Raw genomic sequence first — 24,599 nt, forward strand, 5'->3', positions numbered from 1 at the left:
AAATACAGACATACAATTTTTTTCCACCAATTTCCTGGGGCTCAGCAAGGTGTTTTTTGTATCTTCCCAGACCTCTTCTGTCATCTGTGAGCCCTTCCCATTTTCTCTGAGGCTAAAGCTGATGTTACACAGACAAAGCAACAGTTGTTTTGATAAAGCAGCTTCCTGTCGTCTTTTTTTGTCTTACTTATGTGACACTGGACACTCTCGAGAAGCAAATAGTTTAACTCGTTTTCAACGAATATGTGGGCAAACGTCTTCCACATTTATTAGCACCACCATCGACTACAAATGATAACCCACTGCCAAAATTCAAGTCTCCTGACTTCAGCAGATCTTTATATTTTTGGGTACTCTTCTTGCATTTTCAATGCTATCTTACTAATCCCAGACTCCGTATTACTCTCCTTTTGACTGCCTACTAACAAGCAATTATTGAAAGCATTTGTAATTTGCATATACATAAATGAACCACTTCAGTTTTCTCCTTAGCATATAATTTTCTTAGATGAACAACTAGTACCAAAAAAAAAAAAAAAAGAAGAAGGAAAGGGCTGAAGAAATATCCTCCGACTATGGGAAAGTCTCACTAGTAGCACTTTGATGGGGTGGTGCACCAGCACACGATATCAGTATTTCTGTATTGGCACAGCAGTTGCAGTGTGTGCAGCCATAGAGACTGAGAATCCAGGCTCCAGGGATTTCTGGTTATGCAATGGTATAATACAACATATGTGGGTGGGTGTAAGCCTGAACCCAAAACAGCATGGTTACTGAAGATATACTGCATCACTGGTGCTCATACTGCTGTTCCTTCACGGGTTCAGTCACTATGTGTTGAATATTCTGCTGTAGACAAGGCAAAAAGATTTTTTTTTTTTTTTTTTTTTGCAAACGTATCTGAAATTATCTAAAGTGCGAGCAAATAGCTTGACATTTTGTAGCTTCTTGCAGAGGATTCTCACACCCTAAAAACAGTATTGTTTATTCAGAGCATCTCAGTCTCGCTGTGTAGCCTGTTGATTTGTTGCTCTTGTGGATGGTAAGAAGGAGGGGCAAAATTCAGATTTCACTAGCAGCATTAGGTTTATTATTTCCTGGCTTATAAGTGCCTACTAGAGGGATTTGTACGAGGTTTTTTGGGGGGTTTTTTGGTGTAGAAATGTAGTAGATGATTGTATTAAAGCAACAAAATAAGTTTGCCAGTTTTTAAATGACTGAGTAAAGAAGAAGCTGGGATTGATAGTAAGGGTTTTGTTACTGTGATGTGAAAATCTTTGTAAACTAGATGGTAGATCCATTATGGTTCAAGAGAAAGTTGCAAATGGGATAATATCTTGTAGTCAAATTTGTGACAGAGTAAGAAAACAAGTGTATGTGGTGCAGAAGCCTTTTACTGCAGGGATATATTCTAAGTAATGCGCTAGCAATCCACACTGGAGTTCATATTGACTATCCAGAGAAAAAAAAGTTTTCCTCATCAAGTCAATATAAGCTGATAGTCACATTTTTTCCTGGTCATGTCAGAGTTGAAGTATAACTCAAATGAGTAACCTCTCAGCAAATTTTTTACTTTATTTTGGCTGCCAGCAGGTAATTATCAATATCTCTCTGTTAACTAAAGCACTGCCTTTTCATCAGGCTGGCTCTGCCAGCCATGTTTGTTTCATGTAGTCTGCTGGGAAACATAGTGGCTTTCTCAGTTTATCATGAGCACTACTGAATTACATCTTTTACTCATTTGGGGAAAACAGTTTGAGTGGCTAGGAAGCTCCTGTACTAACTTCTGTAGTTACCTCTAGAAATTTTAAAATAAAGGAGTCTTCAGTATCATGACAAGACAATAGCAGTTTGTTCTCTTCATTACAGTGTGGGAAAAGGATGATTTAAACTCTCATTGAAAGTTATCAGAGACACTTCATATTTAGAATAAGTATTCAGTATAATTTCTGTTGTTTTGTTGTCATGTAGGTCTGATTCTTTTTTCAGTGACTCCTTAACTATAATTTCTCTATTTTGTTTTGTTTACAACTGGTTGGATGTTTGAATCAGTGGTTGGACATGGCTTTTCAACTCTGTGCCATTGATGCAGATCCTGCGGAAGACATGAAATAGCTGGTTTAATAAATCATTAATCAAATTTAAAACATTTTAATTTGTGCCACTGGTGCAAATCCAAGTAAGGTCAAGAGACTAGCTGGCTCAATGGTTAAGTAACAGGAAAAAAAGTTGTACCTCCAGCTTATTCATGTGAGTCTATAAAGAGTCAGGAAGCAAAGGCTGAGACCTAAAAATAAAAAGATTTTACAATTCAGCCATTGTTTTAAAGCCAGTCTGTAACAAGTTATTACTTTCTCATATGTTTAAATACTCTGTCTTGATCTATAAACTTTGAAAAAGAATAGTATAAACATTTGTGTGTAACCACTGATAGAGCACAATATTCATCACTCTAAAAGAAGGTGCAAGAGGTGATTACTCCAAACAATCCTTTTCCTTGGGCAAGTATCTAGGAAAAATACAAAACATGCACCATATTTTATCTATGTAAGATTAGGAAACCATCTAAATGCTTTAGTGGGCTATACCATAATCCATCCTTGCCAGCTGAACATTGCCAGAGGCTTCCAGAGAATCCTTTCTGAGTTTAGGCTTCCAGTCATAAGCAGGAACCCAACTTCAGTGATTGTCCTAACTGTTAGTGGGCCGGAAAATGTGTTTTGCTTACAGTAAAACTTAATTACTCCTTGCATTGCACCAATATTTGCAAGGTCAAATCTGTCAATTAAGCAAATAACCTATGTCTGTGAGATTACAATATAAGAGAAGCTGTTAACTCTTCCACTTGGTAACAAACTACATCACAAGTTACCTGATTCCTGTTTGCAATATGGGCTTTTGCAGCAATGACAGGCATGTGGAAAACTCCAAAGGAAAGGTGGCTTTGAGAGACATCCATGCATACTGTCTCCCTCCCTGCCTCCTCCTACTCAGCTACCTCCTGGGGTGCAACTTTTGAAATGGCACCATATGCTCTAGGATACAACCTCACATATATTCTTAGAAACAGCAACATCTGGAAGAGTGAAATTTTCTGAGCTTATATGGTGTGACTTTGATGGCTATGGTAGTGACAACCATTTGAGTTGCCTCCAATTCAAACACATTGCAGCCTTTTTACTTTTACTCTCATACCTGGTCAGACCAAAAAAGCTCTTCCTTTCCCATCATCATTCCCATGATAAAGGTTATAGCAGAACCCTGTATTCTCATTATTTAATGCACAAAGCAGGTCTGTCCAGCTTGTCTTTTCTTTATCTGAGCTTTCAGATGTTACTGTTTTGCTGTTCAGTTGAAGAAATGTCTCTGTTTCTATAAGTCTTTGGAAATGAACGCTCTATAGATCTTTGTCCAGGACATGTTGCACCACTGTGTTATTTTGCATTATGCATAGACACAAATTTTCATTCAGACTTTTCCAGACAGAATTCAAAAAGTCCTAGGCAGGGAAGTTCCAGATTGAAGTATATTCTCGGCATAGTAACAAGGTTTGGATCCATCTCTAAGCATCAGTGGAGGTCCTACAGATCCTGTGACAAGGATTATCTTTTGATTCACCATCATTATCTTTTTGTCCATCATCCACTGAGCTGGTCCTACTACTTACTTGGTCCCACATTGAAAATGATGCCCAGATATTTTGCTGTGGTTATTCTAATCTGACAAAGTAGGCTTTTCTTGAATAGCAGTACACTAAAAAAGGGTTTCCTTTCTTTTAGAGTAATTTGGAAATGGGGCCAGCTAAAAGCAATCTTGATGCTCCCAGGTACTAATTCTTCTGGGTCACTTGCAGCCCTTACTGCAGTGTACTACCCATCTGAGAGCAGAACCAAAGCCTTTGAGATAGATTTGCAATATGTGTGACATCTGACTACAAATGCAGTGCCATTCACTACTAGTATGGGTGCCTGACAAAAATAAATGAATCTTAGTGTGACTCCACGAGTGGTGTTGACACATTCAATTGTCTGTGCTTCGTTTGCTGCAAAACAGTAGCTATTTTAGAAAAGCATTTGATGAGTTTAGCATACACAAAGAGTAGACAGATTTAAAAGACATCTTACTGGAACATTCTATTTTTGAGATTTCACTTTGACAAAACTGCCTCATTAAGGACTTGGATATGAAAAGCAGGAAAATGCTTTTGGATCTCATGTAAACTAAATTCAGAATTCTGATGAGCTGAATCAGTTCTTTCCATACATTATTTTCCTTTATCTGTATTTCTCCTTGTTTCCATGTAAGAGATGATATAAAACCTTAAAATATCATGATCTTGATTAATGAGCAAGATGACTCCAAACCGTATGAAATAAGGGAGAAAGTGGAAAGGGAAGGTAAGTATTTTGAAACCAAATTAAACTATAATATTTTGGAATGAACTAACCACAAATGATCATCACATGTTGTGGCCAAAAGTGAAAAAATGACACTTGCTTCTGCAGGAAACTTTGCTGTGTGATTTGCTTTGACTAAGTAGAAGCATTAATATTATTAGAATAGGTCCTCTAAGGAAGAAAAGGATACTGTGTGGCAAAGGGAAGCTGCAGCCTCCTGTCAGCTTGGCTGAAGGCAATTTCACCAATGTGCATTGTTGAATGTTGGGTTTCAGCTCTGAACAATGTGACAGTGGCTTTCAGAGGGTTTGTCCACCTTCAGACATAGTCAACTATATTAACAAAAAAAATTGAGGCAAAAAGCAAGTGGCCATGCCCTCTCCAGTCTTGTCAATCCTGATTTAGGTCCTTTATGTCATATTTATGGTATAAAGTGGCTGGTTTGTAGTCAGATTGCATACAGTGGGACACATGAGACTCCTTGTCCCTACAACTGCCTTTGTTCTTTGATAAATGAGTCTTGGAAAGAACACCCATTATTCATGTGTTAACCCCATGATTGGTGTGCATCATTCTCACTAGGTCACTTTGCACCTTTGTGGGGTTTTTTTCTGGAAGAGCTCTTGGCCCAGCTGTGCCTCAAGACTTTACCTTCTTTGAAGCCTGTACCAAGGTACTGTTGATTTGTTTAAGGGGCTGAGTGCATCCATCACACCCAGAATTTTTTTTTCTGTTATTCATAGGCTGTGTGTATAAAACTAGTCATGTGCTCTATCTTTGATGTCTAATCAGTGATGGTATGAGAATATTTGGTGCCTGTTCCTTTTCTTTGAGTCTGGTTGGTTTTCTGCTCTTCAAGAACAAAATCAGAACCTTATTTGCTGTTTCTGCTTATAGATCTTTGCATTGTAAAAGAAAAGAGGGTTGTCAACTGTGTGACTACAAAATTACCAAGAGACACAAATGACACAGTACATTTGCAAGCCATTTCATGTAGTCATATTAAATGCAAAATGATTTGAATATGCATCCTGTGTGCATTATTAGGGTTTCCTATGTTTTTGGTTTAGACAGAGCTAAAAATAGTTGGGTACACTTTGTAGTAGATGACTTAGTCTTTCCCTAGAACTCTTTCTTACCTCAGTTTCATCTCAGATCCTTCTTAAACTTCCAACAGAGTCAAACTGTTGGTATCAGTAGACTACTTCTTCTACAGTTAATCAAAGTTCAAACAGAAAAACACATAGAGAAAATAAGTTTTCCAGTAAAAAAAAACATTCTTTTTTATCTTTGCATTTCCATAACAGTCTTTAGTCCTGTATGTACTTATCTTCTATCTGTCCTTCTGCACAGCATGTTTCAAATGCTGTTGTAATAGCCATTGCTTGAGTATCCAGGTATATCAGCATCAGTGCATTTATCCTGATGGAAGATTAGCCACTATTACTCTGGTTATACAGTGAGGAGGGCAACAGAGATGCTGGCTGCACCACAACCAGCTGATGGATGCTGTGGTATTATGGTTTTCTGATTGAGGAACTGTCACAGTCTCCTTGGCTCCTGCTGAAGCAGCATATGGACACACACTTGGGTTTCATATCAATAGAAAGACAAGCCATTCAGCTGGGACCTTAAAGTTCAAAAGTGTTTCAGCTCTCCAGTCAAATAGTGGCTGAAATCTGGATTTAAATATAGAGCTCTAAGTGTGCCAGGGAGCAAGCTGTCAGCTGCCCCTGATGTGTAGGGCTTCCAGGTCCTTCTTGTTTACAGAGTTTGTACTTTGTGTAAGTAAATAATTATTCTTAAGCCAGAAGGCAAATACCCAAGCATGACTGACTATTCAAGGTATTAAAAAACTCACCTGGGAAAAGAGAGACCAGTGTTCTAATCATAATTTTAATCAACATTTAATTTAAAACTGGAACAGAGACTAGAAGCAAAGTGTTTCTCTTTTAAGATCCTTGCTTTTAAGAGAACCATGTTAATGAACTAAACAATTTTTTTCTCTCTCCCCAGTTAACTGAAATCCTTCTTGTTCCTTTTGAAAATATCTTTTGAAAATGTTAGCATCTCAGGTTCTAGGGTTTCTGTATCTAAGAGATGGGATTTATAGCTGCATGCTTCATCCTGTTCCACTCTCCTTGCCCCCATACCTCTCTCTGTGCCTGATCCTCACACCTCTCTGATACTGCACGCATCAGACTCCTCTATCAGTCAGTGCCTTTCACTCCTATGGCAAAAATCTGTGCAGGATTTAGTATGGTCTGGCAGACAACTCACTCACAGATGGGTCTGAGGAGTGCCAGAGACAGCACAGCAATCAGTGTGAATGGGAGGAAGGGACCAGTTGAAACTTGCAACGGGGAAACAATCTTCCTCTTTGATTTCTTTTATTGGTTTGCAGCACTTCACGGAATGACTTCCCAAAACAGACCAATTATGGGAAAAAGGTGGTATCTCTGACTACACTCAAAGTTTGCATGGTCAAACCCTTGCTCCTTTTAACTAGTTTTATAAAAACATTGGTATGTTACCACTTCATAATAAATTTGTATTATGTTTACTTGCAATATTTTAAATTTTTTGTCTATTTTTCTGTGACTGTAACTGCTTATCAAATTTGAAACAGAGGCATCATTTGAAATTATATTTTAAAACATATAACTTATTCATCTATAAACAGGAGTTTAAAGAAGTTCTCTGTAACTCCTTTTCTGTTTTCAGTAATCAGGCTGCAGAATAAGTTAAAAACTGCTAAGTATAGAAAAATATCTGTTCAGTAGGTGAAAACTCTGAATGATTTTCATCTTTATTTTGTAGAAACAAACTGGATATTTTTTTCTTTGACTGTTACATTGCTAGGAATAAGGAAGAGAGCCTTTCAAGTAGGAAAAAACCCCTTGATATTTCCTCACTGTATCAGTTATACAAATATGATGCCTTTAGTGATGCCTATGTAAGAGATCTTCTAAAATAACCCCTGTGTATTGATACAAAGTGTAATTAATGTTAGAATTCAAGTACAGTTGTATAAGCTGTTGTGTTATCTGACACAAAAGGTTCTGGTAAGGGCAAATACTATATGCAGTCCTGAGTTTTGGATGTCATTAAGTTTTGGAATTACAGATAGGTTTTTGCCATCAACTCATATCAATTCACATAAATTCATCAATTGGTGTTCAACTCACAAAACTGTTCTTGACTGTGGAATGGATTTTTGTAATGACAGATTGAAATTTGAAACAGTTTGAACTTTCAAACTGTTGTGCCCTTCATTGCCTAGGTCCTTTAGGGACTCTCTAGGTCTTGTTAGATATTGTCAGTGACCCTGTTGCACTGTGCAGGGTAGAACATACTGCCTTAGAGTGTGAAGTGATACTGCAGCCAGGCTGCTTGATGACAGCAATGACTCACAAATAGTCTAGACTATGTAAAATAATGTTTTCTTTTTCATGTCTGATAAACTCTCCTGGAATCCAGTTGAGCATGGGGTTAAACTGGATGTTACTGCTGCTCTTACCTCTCATAGCTGTGTTTCCTCATCCCCTTCTTTGCAGTGACTCTAGCAACTACAGGTACACAGGGAGCATCAAAGTGACCAAATTGCACCAATGGAGTAATTTTTTTTTTTTTTTTGGTAGTTCAATATTCTGTTGTATCAGTAACTTGATACAACTAACGATGGCAGTAATTAGAAAAGAATGGGAGAAGGAAAAGGTGTTGGAGGGAAAGAACAGACTTGTCCTCTTCATTGGCAGCATAATGTGAAACTTTACCTCCAAGAAACCTTATGACAGTGATGTTATTTTTAAATGTAGAACTGTGAGAGAATTATTGCTGTAATTTGAAACTGCACTCTGACCGTGTCCTCTCTAACATAGAGCTCCTATGACCCTTCTTGGTTGAATCTCTTTCTCTTCTAATTGCCCACTTTTCTTTGTTGTGGGAGTTCTAATTTACTTCTAGGATGACTTGCAAGCTGTAACTCCCTTTTCACTCCACAGACCCTATAAATGGAGGATTTTTGCAAGTTCTTGGCCTCTTTACTCTCCCTTAATTCAAATTCTAAAATAAGATTCTTTACACCTTTGAGCAGAACAGTCACCATCTGCCTTCCTAAATCAGAAAGGCTCACTTCATTGAACTAGAAATCTGTACTCCACTCTTATGATTCTTGGAACCATAGAATGTTGAAAGGCATCTCTGGACATCATCTGGTCCAATTTTCCTGCTCAAAACAAGATTAGCTAGGAAAGGTTGCTCAGGGATGTATCCAGTCAGATTTCAAATATCTTCAAGGATGGAGACTCCACAACCTCCCTGGGCAGCCCCTTCCATGTGCTCAGTCAGCCTCACAATAAAACATCTTTTTCTTATGTTAAATCATCCCATACTTCAATTTGTGTACTTGTCCTTTCACTGGGTACCACTGAGAAGAGTCTGGTCCATCTTCCCCATTTCCCCCCCATGAGAGATGTTCCAGCCCCTTAATGATCTTCATGGCACTGTGCTGGACTCTTTCCAGCATGTCCATGTCTGTCTTGTAGAGGGGAGCCTGGAAGTGGACACAGCACTCCAGGTGTGTCTCACCAGTGGTGAACAGAGGGAAAGGATCACCTCCCTCAGCCTGCTGGCAGTGCTCTGCCTACTGCAGCCCAGGATGCTGTTGCCTCTCTTTGCTGCAAGAGTGTATTGCTGACTATGTTCATCTAGTTGTTCCTCAGCTCTCCCAGGTGTTTTTCTGCCAAGCTGCTTTCCAGCCCCCCAGCTCCCACCTTGTCCTGGTACCTGCAGTTAGCTGAAGGCCCCATGCAAGTCTTTAATTAAAAGATATAGGAAAATACTTAACAAGTAAGAGTCTTTTCCTTCTTGTTCTTTGGGTCATTAAAATAGAGTTACAAGCATGATCTGGAGGTAAACATACTTCTATAAATACTCACAAGTAAGAAAAGCAGACTTACAGCAGCAGTTAGCTGTTCTGTGCTTCTGAATTCAGTCATTTCTGACAAGAATTATTCTCTAAATGTATTCAGGGATATATTATACATAAGTTCTAGAGGCTTTTTAGGTAAGAATGTTTTCTGCCTAATAAAGTATTCAATAGCACTTTGTATTTCTTTAGCTGGCAAATAGATATAAATATGCTTGCTTTCAAAGGGAAAGCCTGTCTGATATGTATATAGTGTATAGGATCAGGAACACTTTCATGAATAAGCCAACTGATCCCAATACAACTATTCATATAAATAAATGCTGTTCAGTTTTAGAGAAGACAGTACAGCAGCAGAGATGGCAGCCATGGTTATTTAATCACAAATCGTCTGATATTTTATTAGATTCCCTGCTCCTGGAAACTGAATCTCAGTTTGACTTCCAGCATTCTTAGCTGGAAAAAAGAATTGAGAAATTGACATGACATTTTGAAAATAAAATCAAAAGAAAAAAGTAGCTCAATTTTTCCTTCAAGGTGTCTAAAGCAAACTCTTTCTCAGATTTTGATTTCTTAGTTTTGAAATGTTCAGGCAGGTACTACTGGATTCAGATTGCCCAGTTTTGTGGGACCACATGCAGCAGCACTCTGTGGCCAGATTGTCTGATCCTGAGCAGCACTACAGGAGTGCTTTAACTGTTGTGTTGTATGGTATAGAGTATCTTTTGTGTTAGGCATTGGCAAACAGTTTTCAGAGAAAGGGATTCACTGGGGATCACACAGTTGTTTGAGGGGAATTCTCCCCACCATTCCAACTGGCCTGAGTACATGGCAGAGTAACTGGTCTCAGGCTTGGCGTACATTAATGGTCAAGATTGTGATAACAGCTCTAAGGAAGGGAAATCTAAAACATACACTAAGACTAGTACTCAGAGAGGTGTCTAGTATAATTTAAAGTAAGGCTGGAAGCAAAAGAAACTCATTGTTTCTTAAATCTGCATTTTTCATTTTCACGAGATTGGTGGCAGATCTTTTATTCCTACATTTTCTTCCTTCTTTAGCATTGCATGTCTGCACATGATAGTGCATGGCAGGTTTTTTTCTTCAGTTATGAAACCCACAGTTCTGATGGATCTCAAACAAAGGACCTAGTGTGGGCCAACTGGGAGCTAAATCCGTCTTGCTTCTTTCAGATGGGTAAAAGAAATTCTACTTCAGCAATTAATTCTTGCTTTTTAATGCAAGGTCTGGAGTCATGTGAACTTTACTTGCAGAGGTTTAATTTACATTTAAGTGGTAGATATAGCTGGTAAAACAACTTTATGAAAACGAGGCAGAATTTTTCATAAAATTTTTGGAATGTACATGTCCTCCATCTGAAAAATGGGCAAGTTGTATACGTTTCATTTTACAGTTGAGGAAACTGGGAAGGGAAAGTTCAAGTGACTTATCAAATTCCATAGAGATAAATAACTTTGGAAGTGGCTGAATAAGTTCAAAACTCTTCTGTTCCATTTTCTTTCCTATGGACAGTTTTTACAGATGACAGAACTATTCCATGTTTATTTAAGAAAAGGGGGTTTTAAATATGTGCTACAGTCTTAAGAAAAGAAGAGGTTTCCCAAATCAGAGCGTGAATTAGATTGACTTGGGTAATAGAGGCAAATCAAGATACTGATTATATGTCCACAAAGATGTAGGGTCTCCTTTCCCTTCAATGTTATAACACAGTTCATTTATTTCTGTCTAATTTTGGTCATCTTTAGAGCAGAGGCAAATGGTGGAATGTCAATATAATTCCCTCATCCATTCACACAGCACTGTAAAAGAAAGCAAAGCTAGTTCCAACCACTTCAACCACATTTGTATGAGTGGTTTTGGTTTTTTTTGTATTCTAGTTCTTCTTTCAAATCTTCCTGGAAAATTATGCCCACTAGTTAACATTTCAAAGTTTTCAAACCCCAGACTAATTAGGCTAATGGCATTTTTCATTTGTTTCTGGAAGGTTATGGATTATGGAGAACTAGAAGTGAGAAAACAGGCTGTATGATTTGCATATCTCAAAGGAGCTGTGGAAGGGACTTACAATACAATTGCCTGGAGGTAATGGAGCCTGTGATTTGCTTGAAGGTAGAAAGGAAAGAACCAAGAGAGGAGTACAGGATTGAGAGTGAGAGAGAAGAAAGTCATGATGACAGAATGGACATGTTACAGTCAAAATGTCAAAAGACTGAGCAGGAGAAAAAGACATCACAGCTGAAAATGGGCGTGGAGGGAGTGGTGAAGGGATGGGGAAGAAGTTAAAGTGGAGAATTCTGCTGTTGCCTTCTAGTCAGAAAGTAATGTGAAAGGGAAGCAGATAAAAGGAGATGGTTTAAATCTAGAAAATATCTGAAACTGCAGGAGAGGCTACAATGGTTGAAGACATGGGAATCTTACCATAGCAGTAATTTTGACTGGCTCTGCAAGTTGTAAATAATATATATAGCTTCTCTGAGTGGAAGTACATTACTTCCAATTGATGGCATAGAGGATCTGCTTCTACAGTTACTGCAGCAATATATGAAAAGCAGTTTTTAAAGTTATCCCTTCTCTTTGTTATGCTCTACTGCTTTTTCACATTCACAATTTTCCAGATGCAGGCATCCATTTGACACAGTAAAGGAAAAAAGACATACACGAGGATTTATCCCTTACTGATTCCTTCAAGAATTTTGACAGATTTTTCTTTCTTAAGAAAAACCCTTGTTAGAGCATTTTAGATGGAAGTGTATGGATGCTTTTTAGTAGTGATTAAACCATGCCTGTCAGCTATGAAAAGCTTTTTTAACTGATGTAGCATGGGTCATTTTGCCTGAAACAGATTCTACTACCCATTTAATGCTTTTTGTTCATCTTTAGAAGAGAAATTTGTAACAATTCTCCAGTGTGGAGGACTGTTTGCTATATAAAGAAGCAAAGTCTTATTTTCTTCTAAGACATCAAATGAAAATCATGATAAGGTGAGGAATGTATAGAGCAAGCACCCAGGAGCTGGATCAGAAAGAAGTAATTATAAACACAAATGATTTTCAATGAAAGAAATATTCTGAAGCAACTAGCAGCATTTAAAGTGGAGATTTTCAGAAGAGCCTTGTTCCCACACAGAGCATGAGCTCTGCTCTTCAGTGATGTGCCCAATCCACAGTTCAGTATACAGTAGTCAGGAACCTGCTCACCCCGAGGGCACCTGACAGCACATTCACTGCCCGAGCCGCTCGCATCACACCCAGTGGCCATGGCAGAGATGAGCTTCCTACTCCCTCTAGTGCAGCAATTGTGCACTCAGGCACTGCCTGCTACTGCTTCTAAAAACGGTTCAGGGGTATGAAAGAAGTAAAAGAGTAACAATCTTTGTGATAGGAATGGAATCAGTTTGTGTGTTGATTTACAAAGAAAGAATTCAGGAATATTGTCGAAAGAACAATATTTTTGTCAACTGATTTGACTGATGTCTTTAAAGATGCTTATTGGCTTTAAAAGGGGAGGTATAAACCTGATCTGAATAGTAATGAGGGGCTGGAAGTTAGAAATTTCTAAAGTACCATAACTGGGGGATTGCAAGTCAAATGCAGATATCTCAATTCCCTGTACAGAAAGTAGAGGAGAGGCCAAAGCTGCAGCAGCTGGACTGGGGAGCTGGCTGCAAGTAGCAAATAGGGATTTGGATTTTTAGGAAAAGGAAAATATATGCCCAGAGTTAGCTCCTGTCTCTCACTTCCCTGTGCCCATGCTGGCATCATTTGAGTAAGTGGAGCTGGAGCATATTTGTATGAAGATGAGTAAATCTGCCCTCCTGGTTATTTCTAGACCATGAAGGAACAGGGTGGCAAATGAAAACAGCTTCTAAAAGGTGATACAAAGGCCTGGTAGTAGCTCTAGGTTCCCACTCCATTCAGTCTTTCAAAGACTCTGCTCTCTGCTAGTGTTACTATCAATACCTTCCCTTTCCATAGCACCTGCAATGCTAAAGAAGGCCCAGAATTGGTGATATGATGGGCTGCAGAAAAGCCAAGAGATCTCTAGGAAAACCGTTCACTTTTTCTTAATGTTCCGGCCATATATTTTATATGGACAAAAATTTGTATGACAGAAAGTGCTGATACCCTTGAACTGCCAGAAATATTTTACATTTCGAATTGAATCAATGTTATTATATTCTTTCTCTTCCTTGGGTTGTTGCTTGTGTGCACTGACAAGAATAGCTGGAGATGAGCAAAACAACTGTATGTGCAGATAAATAAAATAATTTAGTTTGGAAAAGACATCTGAGACCAGTGAGTGTAACCATAAACCTAACACTACCAAGTCCACAACTAAACCAAGTTCCTAAGCACCATATCTACACACCTTTTAAATACCTCCATGGAGGGTGACTTCCCTAGGTAAACAGTTCCAATGCTTTATAACTGTTTTTTTGAAGAGATGGTCTTGAGACCGTTTTCTCTCATCTTATCACTTGTTACTTGAGAGAAGAGACTGATGCTCACCTGCCTGCAGCCCACTTTCAGGCAGTTGTAGAGAGGGACAAGGGCTCCCCTGAGCCTTTTCTCCAGGCTAAACACCCCCAGCTTCCTCAGCCCCTCACAGAACTTGTACTCCAGATCCTATACCAGCTTTGTTGCCTTTCTCCAGACACACTCCAACACCTCAATGGCTTTTTTATAGTGAATAGAAATATTTGAGCAGAGTGATTGTCCTTGTGTAAATGGTCTGGTAGAAGGGAGAGATAGGCAACTTGCTGCCAAAAATTGCTAGTTTTTGTCTATATCTGTTTTCTGATTTGTCTGAGCACGAAGCTGCATGAACACTGCATCCAGTTGATGAGAAAAACTGACAGAAAAAATTGTTCCTTTTTAACAAAAGTCAACTTTTGTCAGGCTATAAAGCCTGTGCAGTCATGCATGTGGAGTGCAGTGCAAGGTGAGTCTAAGCCACAAATTAGTCTGTTTGGTCCTTAAATGCCCCCATAAGGCTGCCATAAAAAGTAGACCATAAATGCTATTACTTTGGTATTATTTTGGTCTTTTTTACATTGTCACTATTTTTCCAGTATCTACCTAGATGCTAACAAGTCATTGAGACTTCAAACTTTACCAGGTAGAAGTTATTTTGTTACTTCCTTAAAAAATACTTTCCCTCATCTAAACAAGACTCAGTATATATTCTGTATTTCTTTTTTTCAACTTCATATACCAGCTAGTGGTTAGTGTAAGGTTGTTCTAATATTTGAATTCTTTGCACAGCAGGTATCTGGCTTAGCCGTGAATTATGAAACATATGCTGTTTAGATGGTTCGTCTTGAGCTGGACCCACACCAGTACCATAAAGGCAATAACTCTGGGCCATTCTGAAGATTCATTATACATTTTCTTCCATGCCACTTTCATTACCTGACAGGCTCATCCCTCTTGGGATTTTTTTAAAGCCTGAGAAAAACTTGAAAAATCTCATAAAAGTTCTGTACAATGTCACTCATTTTCCTGCGTCTCCATTGAAGACCCTGGCCAGATGTTTAAAATTAAAAAGATAGCATACATCTACAATTTCCAGGTATCCCCAGAAACCTCAGGTACTTAACATCTCAAAATCTGGGCCATGATTTCTATATTTATGAGATTCAAAAATCTCTCTGAGTTTATAACAAAACTAAATTGTGTTTTGCTGCCATCAGAATCCACTGTGATAAAGTGAGATTTGATAAAGCACTAGGAAGTTTTCTCTTTGTGTATAAATATTTATGTATGTAAATAGGTGTATGGTTAATTATAACTGACAAGAACAGACTGACACAAACTCAGATCCTTTGTCCCCATGGGCAGATACAAGTTGCTTGTTGAAGTGTTGTGGCATATCTCATGGGCTGTGTACTGAATCATTGATTAAATGCTGCAGCATGTGGATAGCTGAAATGCCAGTGACTCTTGAACAGGGAGGGAGGGAGGAATGTGCACTGAATAAGAACACAGAGAGATCATCTGGTTTATATTTCTTGATATTTCAGAAATTGGTCAAGAGCTGAAAAGTTTCCCTTTATATTTTACTAAAGTTTGAACAGAAACCTATATTGAAGACTGCACAGGCTGTCTAGCTCACAAATGCACACAGAATGGAATCCCTCGTGCAGGAAAGAGTTAGAAAAGGATTTAAAAAGAAGATAAGACAAGCTGTACTTGACAGGCATAGGGCAGTTTGAAAACAGCCCTCGAACTTGACTCTTTCAGCACAGGCAGAATCCCTGAATCTGCTTATAGATTTGAGAAATGTTTACATATAGCTGACACTTTTGGATGAGGCTTGAATATTTTTTGGTTTCTGGGTTTGTTTTTTCTCATTCCTTTTGTTACTGTGTGTTTTGTTTGCAGGTAAGCTTATGTCTCTCCTGCCAGGTACATCAAAAGAAAAACTCCATTGTATTTCTGCTTTTGCCCTTCAATAGATTTATAATGCTACTTCAAGGGAAAATAACTGTTTAGATTAAATTTACTGAAAATCAGAAATGTCTATTTAATTAAAATATATATATATTTAATAAAAATGTGAGTAAATGTGTAATAATGTGTAGCTGAAAACACAATTCTTCTGCATGACATTTTTGGAACATAAAGGAGGGGTACTTCCTTTCAATACTTCAACTTGTTTTTGCACTGCATATGCATACCTTGAAACAGTAATGTTTTTAAGTGTGCTACATTTTTGGTGGGGTTTTTTGTCATTTCATGATGAAAATTGCAGTTTCTAATATGCCAGTATGATAACAACATGCTACCATCATTACATATTTCCTGCAAGACATTCCTTAATTGGATGAAGACTGTCAGACGGGCATTTTTTGAATAATAGCATGCCATGTGGTCCACTCCTGTTTTGGAGAGAAGTCGCAATTTTGTCTTTGAAACCTTGCTTCAAGGAAACCTGGAAAAAAAAAATTATACCAAAACATACACTAGCATGAAGTTTTTTCTGGAACTAAACCTGTGAAACTGTTTTGAAATGCCTTGTTCAGCAGACGTACTGCATGCATGTGTAGTATAAGTGGATATAAGGAACTTGGTAGGTAATGTGCCTTCAGTACAGAAGCAGAGATGTCTACTGATCAAGTGCATAGCATTTCCCCCTCCCTCTCCCCATATATTTTATTTCTATATGTGACAAGAGACAGGCTCACCAATTACTTTTCTGAAACAAAATAGAACTAAAAGACCTCCGAGCTACAAACTCAGCTTGTGCTCTTAAATATCCAGCACTTTGCCTATATTAAGTTATCAATCTACATGGTCTTGGGTACAAAGAAATTGGTATCTGAGTGCTAACAAATATAGAAGTGCCTGACAGGAAAGAGAAAAATATTTCATTGCAATTTTTGTTCAGTTTTGTAGTAATTAAATAGAAAAATGTCTCTCAAAAATTTTTATAGCTTACTGCCAGGTATGTTCCTGTATTAAAAAGATATTAATAGGTTCTTTTTTTGCTCTTGGAAGGCTTAAGTATAACCACATGCACCTTCAGACTTTGCTGAAACCCTAAGGAGCCTAGAGAGACAGAGTAACTCAGATGTTATATTCCTGCAAAATTCACTTATCATAATGCCAAATGGGTTCTTAATGCTAAAAATTATTTGCAAGGGTGATGAAAGTGCACCTGACCTTGTGGCTCTTATTCCAAAGTCTTTCTTAATGCAACCTATGCTTGCACCACACACTTTATGTAAGCTGGGCTGTCAGCCTGCCTTTTTGTGCCCTTCCTGAAAGTCCTTGCTGTGCTGGGTTCTTTGGGTCACTCCTTTAGCTACAGTGATTTTCAAGTTGCTAGTGGGGAATCTGCTGTCAAGCTTTTACTGCCTTCTCCTTCTGTTAACCTTTTATAGTCCTATTAGCCATATTTCTTTTTACCCTCCAGTGTAGAGGTGGTAGATGGCAAAAGCTTTTATTTTCCTTCTAGTCCCTCCCTTCATATTTTTTTGCATGTAGTTTGTCTGCTTCTATTACATAGCTGTCTTCTAGAGCTAAGCCTCTTCTGCTATCTTTAATGTATAACCACTCCAAATGACCTGCATTCCATTGCAACATGAATATTATACTGCTGCATTAAGGGGCTTTAATGAGTTCATGGAATCATATTGTCTTGTGCATAATTTATTTAAATTGGAATCCATGACAGGAGATCCACACAGGGCAGCTCATGTTGATTTTCCTGTTAACTTTGAAGCCTGCATTTGCAATCTACTTAACTATGGGTGTTTTTGTATACAGCAGTGCTGAAGAAACTTATGCACTGGGTATAACCAAAAGGCCTTTTAAATGCTACATATGTTAGGAAGATGCATTAAAATATTAATATGGAAATTTATAAGTAATTTTCTAGAGTAGAAGATTATGCCAAAATGTTTGAAGACTTGTCAGGTCAACCTCAACTTCTTAATTTCACAAAATTAGTTCTTCATTGGTGTGTATAAATCCTACACTGTTTTTAGAGCCAGCTATAAAACATATGAGTGTTACTACCTAAATGCCCTCATAGATTTAGCTGCAAATTACTGCTCAAGGGAAAAAGAGATAAGGTCTCATGAAATAAAATCATTATGTTGGGTGCACCTGTTGGACTTGTAGAAAGCCAAATTCAGTACTGTTTGACCACAGATTCAGGATTGCAAACACATAGCAGCTGAAAAAAGAGAGGGATGGCTTAAATTAGCAGCTTTATGAGATGCCAAGTATTAGATAATAGCAAGTACTGCAAGTTAGGATTGAGGTTTAATATCAGAATATAGGCTATGACTGGAGTAGCTGTGCCTCAGGGAGTAAGGACAGATGAAACTGAAGAGCATTGGTAAGCAAGTTTGGAGATAGCAGAACCTGATAGGAGGCAAGAGATGAGAATTGAAGTACTGCAGCAGATGTGGGTAGAGGAAGAGCCTCTGGATCCCAACCAGAAGACCAGAGATTGCTGTGGGTTTGTTTAAGACACGTTATTAGAATGTACAGTTTCATAACACCCACAAGTGAGAAGTACTGGCTGCTGTAACTTACATTTAAAGTTTCAGATTTTTAATGCACCTTTTTGATGGAAGAGGAGGTGATTTCAGCCTTAAAATTGCTAAACTGGTTGTTGCTGCTCTTGTCAAGTAGCAACAATGAAATACAGAAACTTGCATGATCTTACTTTTTTTTTACTTTTTTTTTTTTTAGATTTTAATTTTTTATATGAAGCTACCTAAAATAGAAATAGAAAACCTAACTTTAGCTTTCACTGTCCCTGTTTGGAAAGTTTGGTCAAAGGCCTATGGCAGAACTGTGCAATATCCTCTGAACTAAAATAGCTGTCTATTAGAGTGCTTGAATAGCTCCTTTCTCTTACAGAGGAAATACTTCATACATAGTTACATCTTCTCCAGTATCCACAAACAATAAAATCATTGATATTTTTTATTTTAAGAACAAAATAAGTAGTCATTAAATTTACCTGTTTTAACAATAAAACAAGATGCAAGATATTTGACAGAGGTGACATTAACTACATTTGAAATAGTACCATGTAGGCTTCTCTTTGGTGTAATTCCAGATGAAAACAAATGGAAAAGGTTTTTTAGTATTATTTTTAAAACCCACATTTTTTATCAAAAACCTGGATTTTTTTTCACCCTGAGAAATTTATAGATGTCATCTGATCGACAGCCACTCATAACATTATTTTCTTATGTTTGTTGGTATCAGTTTTCTGTGAATAAAAGATACTCTTAACATCCTTGAGAAATTTATCACTCTGTGTTTTTTTGTGGTGCATGTATATATAATGTGTGTTATAAATGATGTGGAGTAATAGAGTTTGTTTAAACTCACCAGTACTGTTTCACAATCTTCTATTTCATGCTCTGAATATGACAATGACAATGTCCAAATAAGTCACTTTTCTGTAATTTGCTTGTGTGTGAAGCCTGTGCCTGGCTTGCTTGCTGCTCATCTCTCTTAGACTGGCCAGCTATGAGATTTCATCAAGTAAAGGATCTTGTTTCAGCTATTTTTTGAATGCTATTTCAGTTATAACAATAATGATTAAGCTCCTTTCAGAACAGAAGGAAACAGCCTCTTCCTCACTGGCTATGCAGCTCTTTTCTAACTAGAATAGTATTTAGGACATTAACAACCCTGGGTATTAATGCATGCTATTCAGCTAAATAAAGCTTATCTTTTGAAATGGAGTTTAGACCACCTAGCGTTTCAGTTACATGATATGCTGATTTTTGTACTTAATCCCTTGAAATTTTCTGCAAAAATTGGATCTCAACATAAAAATCCATTTCTGATAGATAAGTTTATCACCATATTCTTTTCTTTCTCCTGCTCTCAAAACTACTGTAGGTATTTGTAAATTTATTTGGAAAATATTTTCACTACATGAATATCTTGTGAACAGTTTTTTGTGAATATTTATTATCTAATATCTACATTAATTCAGTGTTGGTTAGTCATTTGACAGTTTCTCTACTGAGTTACTTTGCATCTTACAAAGACATTTCACATTCAAAGTATTGTGAAAAATCAAACTCAGCATGCATTTTGCTACTACTTAAGCTTTTGCTTAAATTCTCTACAGCAGATGAAAGTAAATCTTGATTATTTCAGAGCTCAGGTAAACATCAGTGGCACTTTTCCTATTTCTCAGGCAGCTCAAGTAATTGCAATCTTCTGACCCAGATTCTCCCTGCAGACTCAGGTCAGTACAACCTTCTTCACTTGGTCTTTTACACTGCTTTGTAAAGTCCCTATGGGCTGTGAAGGGCTTGTCACAGTCCACTCCAGAAATGATTTCATTGCAGCAAAATGCATTTATTAAATCCTTTGGGATCTTTCCATATAAGGCCCTGAGATGTAAGATTTCTTTCACATGCTGTGTAACTGAAGAAAACAGTCTGCCACTATTAAGCCTGAGAAGATATTACTTGAAATCAGACTTTACATATGGATTTATACAGTTAAGTAGAATAGCTTTGTCTGTATTTATGTCACCTTCTGGGTTCTGTAAAGTCAGTGACAGACATGTACTTAACACTTAATAAAATAAATAGGGCTTCAAATTGTTGTGTTTAATCATTCATGCTTGGTAATTTTTGCTCTATCTTGTCAGTGCTTCTGTGTTTTCCTAACTGTAAACACTGCAATTCTTTCATTCCAAGGTGTTGTGAGGATTATGTAATTGTTTAGAAAATACTTTGAGATAATCAAATGAAAGACAATTACAGGAGTGCAAGGCATTTTTAATGTGATTTCTCTAAATATTGGTCATGGACAGAGGCTATGCTATAATAATAATTTTTAATTAACCATATCTTGAATAAATTGTAATTGAATCTACTTTCAATTTTAATCTAATTGTTAGTATCTGAAAAAAAAGTTTGTATTTAGAGACTGCAGATGGAATATCTAGTGGTGGTATCTGGTTAGCTGTGAAGGATTTCCCCTGAAGATGTGGTAGAACAACAGACTCTGTAGATGATCCACCTTGTTTCCATGGTGGCCAAAGTCCTCTCTGCCAGCCAACACTGCTGGTTTATCTCTGTGCAGTTAAGAAACCTTTCCCTTGGGACAGGAATGTGAAATTAGCAATGCCTTGGAGTTCCTTTCTAGATGTTGGAGGAACCAATAGGGAGGGCAGAGTAAGGAATTTGGCAAAGGAGAGGGAGCAGAGTACTGAAGGGGAAGACTCTGGTGTTTGCATTGTCAGTGGAAGGCTTCCAGAAAAGAATACCTGAGAGGGACAAAGACATCTTGGCTTTTGAAGTCTGAAGTATCTCAGGATACTGAAGAACAAATTTTCTGTATTTTTACTGAGGTTTTTGCATATTAATACTTTCACTGGGAGTCTTTCTGACAACTGCAGTCTTTTACACTTAGATTCTCCCCAGATATTTTTCATGCCCTTGAGTCTGAATGCATCCAATGTTGGGGGGATTTTCAAAGAACATACCCATGAGGAACTGACATCCAGAAGTTGACTCTTCAGTTACTAAACACAGTGCTTAATACATCTATAGCTCACTTATATAGCATTTGTATACCTCTTCTTATGGATACTTTATGCAATATCACTCCCACACTACCACTTCTAGTGCTGCCTCAAATCCAGTTTTGTTTGCCAGCCCCAGACTGCCTTTCAGAACAAATGCAAAGATGTGTAGCTGTCAGTGTTTGATAACTTTTCCATATACACACCTCTGTTTCCATTTTGTTTTTCTCCATGCAGTTTAATTCCCTTATTACAAATACCAGTTTCCCCCAGCCTTTCTGTTTCTCCACACACAGAAAATCAGAAGAACTGCAGCTGACTCCTAGAACATTTTATCCTGGGGCAATTTCAGCCAAGCACTTGATATTTCTGGGCAGTTTGGAGTTGTAATTTGAGAGGACCACCCTCAAACTTCTTGATGGATGAGGAGACATCAGACATTCCCATCTGCCTCTGTGTGAGAGACAAGTTCAGGTCAGAAGAAAAAAAGCTGGCAGCCAAGTTAGTGTGTCTCATCAAGTTACCCTATTGGAGCCTATCAGTGTCAGCTTCACTGAAATAGAAGCCCCTTGGTGAACTAAATCTATTAAAACAAAATAGGTTAAAAGTAAGGGGCACAACTGACCTCCTAAAACTACCATTCCTCAATTTTAGCTCAGTCTATTTTGGACCAAGCATTGTTTTTCAATGTTTCCATTAATTGAACAGTTGTGTAGTTTATTAAACTAAGAAAAGTAGCTGAGGTGAAGATTTAAACAGTTTTAGAGCTGCAAGTTGGGGAAACATTTGAAACTGGGAAAAGCAGAAGAGAAAAACGAAAAGGAAAATAAAATTGAAACAACAACACATACCACTCATTTTCTGCTTCTGTACTGAATATCTTTCCCTTATTTCTTTTTTTTTTTTTTTTTTTTTTTTTTTTTTTTTTTTTTTTTTAAGAATTGTAGTCCATATGGCAGAGGGGTGTATCTTCTCTTTTTGTGGCTGATGTAGTATGAAAAAGATTCTGAGCAAACATCAATATTTTGCAAGGTTGAACTAAGACATCGTGTGCCCCCGTAGCTTCAACTCTTGTTGTTTTTACCAGAATATGTGTTAATTATTTTAAAATGTTTTATTGCCAGTGATTTTATTTAAATAAGAGCTTGTGCAGTTGTTGGTGCTTGGCTTGAGCTGGTTTCTTGGGAACTGTGCATGTTCACTGAAGGGGAAAGAAAACCAATAGGCAGCTATTGGCAACTAAACAGAAACAAGGAATCCTTCTCAGGTTGTTGGTGAAAAAGACACACACTCGAGTGTCTGGAGACCGTGCCCAGCGGGGGATAGAGACAGCTATATATAGGTGTGGCCTGGGGCTGCAGGGGACCACACACAGGCACAGTGGTGCTGCTCAGAAGCCAAATAAAGCTGCTGCTGCCTGTGTGAATCAGCTGGTGAGTCAGCAAAGCCTTTGCCAGGAGAGCAGCAGGCACAGCAAAAGGGACACTAACTGGGTTTCCTAAGTAATAGCTTTTTGTTGTGCCTTTTGTGTTGCAGAAAGTGAAGAAATGTGCACAGTCTGCTGTTTCACAGAGTGATTTAACATTTAACCTGGCAAGTTCTTCAAAAACATGAGAAAAAACAAATGACTGAGAAATGTTGCAGAGCTATTAGGAATGTTTGAAGGCTTTTGAATAGTGCCAGACATGTAAGGTTAAATGCATTTGGTTTTTGAAATTTGGAAACATTTGTCAGGGAGATGTAGGAGAAGCAACTGGGGTGTTTTAGAAGTATCTACATCCAGGGCAGATGAGAGAAACTGACAGCTAAGGACAGATTTAGGTAAGAAAGGTAGTTTTGGGGAAAGCAGCATTTTTCCTTAAGGCAAATGTTCATGATGCTGGGTTTTTTTATGGTCAGCTGGTCGTTGCAGAAGGCCTGTGGTGTTCACCATGTAGTTGTGCCTGGGTTTGGCAGGTGCAGAAGTGGAGGAGCTTCTCTTGACATATGTGAGGTAAAGAGGAAGCAAGGCCAGGCGTGCAATGTGTGTGGGACACGGCAGCTTCTGCAGCAGGTGTGCACCTCACTGGGAGCAGTCTCCTGGAGCCAGGGGAAGGGCAAGCACGCAACCCTACAGATCTGAACAAGGATTATGGCCATAACTGCTCAAGAAACACTGATGTGAATGAGTGGGCTCTGAAATATGTCTGTGAGTGTAGGAAACACTGTTTCAATCTCTCTCATGCACACATCTTCCTGAAGCATCCCAGGAACATCTCTGCATGAAATAAAAACATACCCAAGAAAAATCAGAAGAGCACTGTGCATCTTCTTAACTGTGCTTGCTTAGTCTTCTGATTTGATGGTATGTATGCAGTTCCTTTGCAACATGGCTTAGGACCTTTGTTCTCCTTGATTTAGCAATACTGAAATAATTTCCCAGCTTACACTACTCAGCTGCTGAGAGGTGGAAGTGATATTGGTAACTAACATTCATCCTCAAAGACAGCCATATGGCTGTAAAAGCAGAGCCATTCCTTCTGCAAACATCTGCTGCCCTAGCAGACCTCTCATCTATTTTGTCCTCACAGCTTTGATTCTAACAGGAACTCAGAAATGAAAAAATCAAATAATTAACTTCCATGGTGATTCACAAAAATAGTAAGAGAAATAAGAGCTGTACTGTTGTACTTAAGTGTTTGAACCACAACAGCTGTCCTGCCAACCTGAGGGAGCTCAGTCTAGATCCTGTGGCTGTAAACAGCAGAGTGATTCCCCTGGCTCTTGATCCCCTTTTTCCTCTTTGCTGTTCCCAGGAAAGCAGCTAGAGAGCAGGCAATCATGGCCACCTGTTCTCAGCTATTATTTTGCCAGGATGCCCAGCTGCTTTGATCATCACACTGGACTCACTGTGCATAAGCAGAGTAGTGCATGGGCACAGCTTGTCCTCTGCCTCCCAGATCAGAGAGTGGCAAGTAGTTGCCCACCAAGGACAGAGATTCACAAAACCTCTTTTCACACCTCTTTTCCTTGGTCTAGGGAGGGGAGATTTGTTGAAGACACATACAGTGAAGGGCACACATGCCAAAAGCAGTGGACACAGTCCCCACGTGGCCAGCTCGGACACATGGTAGAGGGGGCTGCTATGCATGAGGTCCATGGCCCTGGATCCTCCAGGATAAATAGAGTCAACATAGGTTAACAAAAAGCAAAGAATTTTGCTCTTCCTGTGGCAGTGGTTGCAGACAGAT

This window comes from Oenanthe melanoleuca, chromosome 5, assembly GCF_029582105.1.
Source record: "Oenanthe melanoleuca isolate GR-GAL-2019-014 chromosome 5, OMel1.0, whole genome shotgun sequence".
NCBI lineage: Eukaryota > Metazoa > Chordata > Aves > Passeriformes > Muscicapidae > Oenanthe > Oenanthe melanoleuca.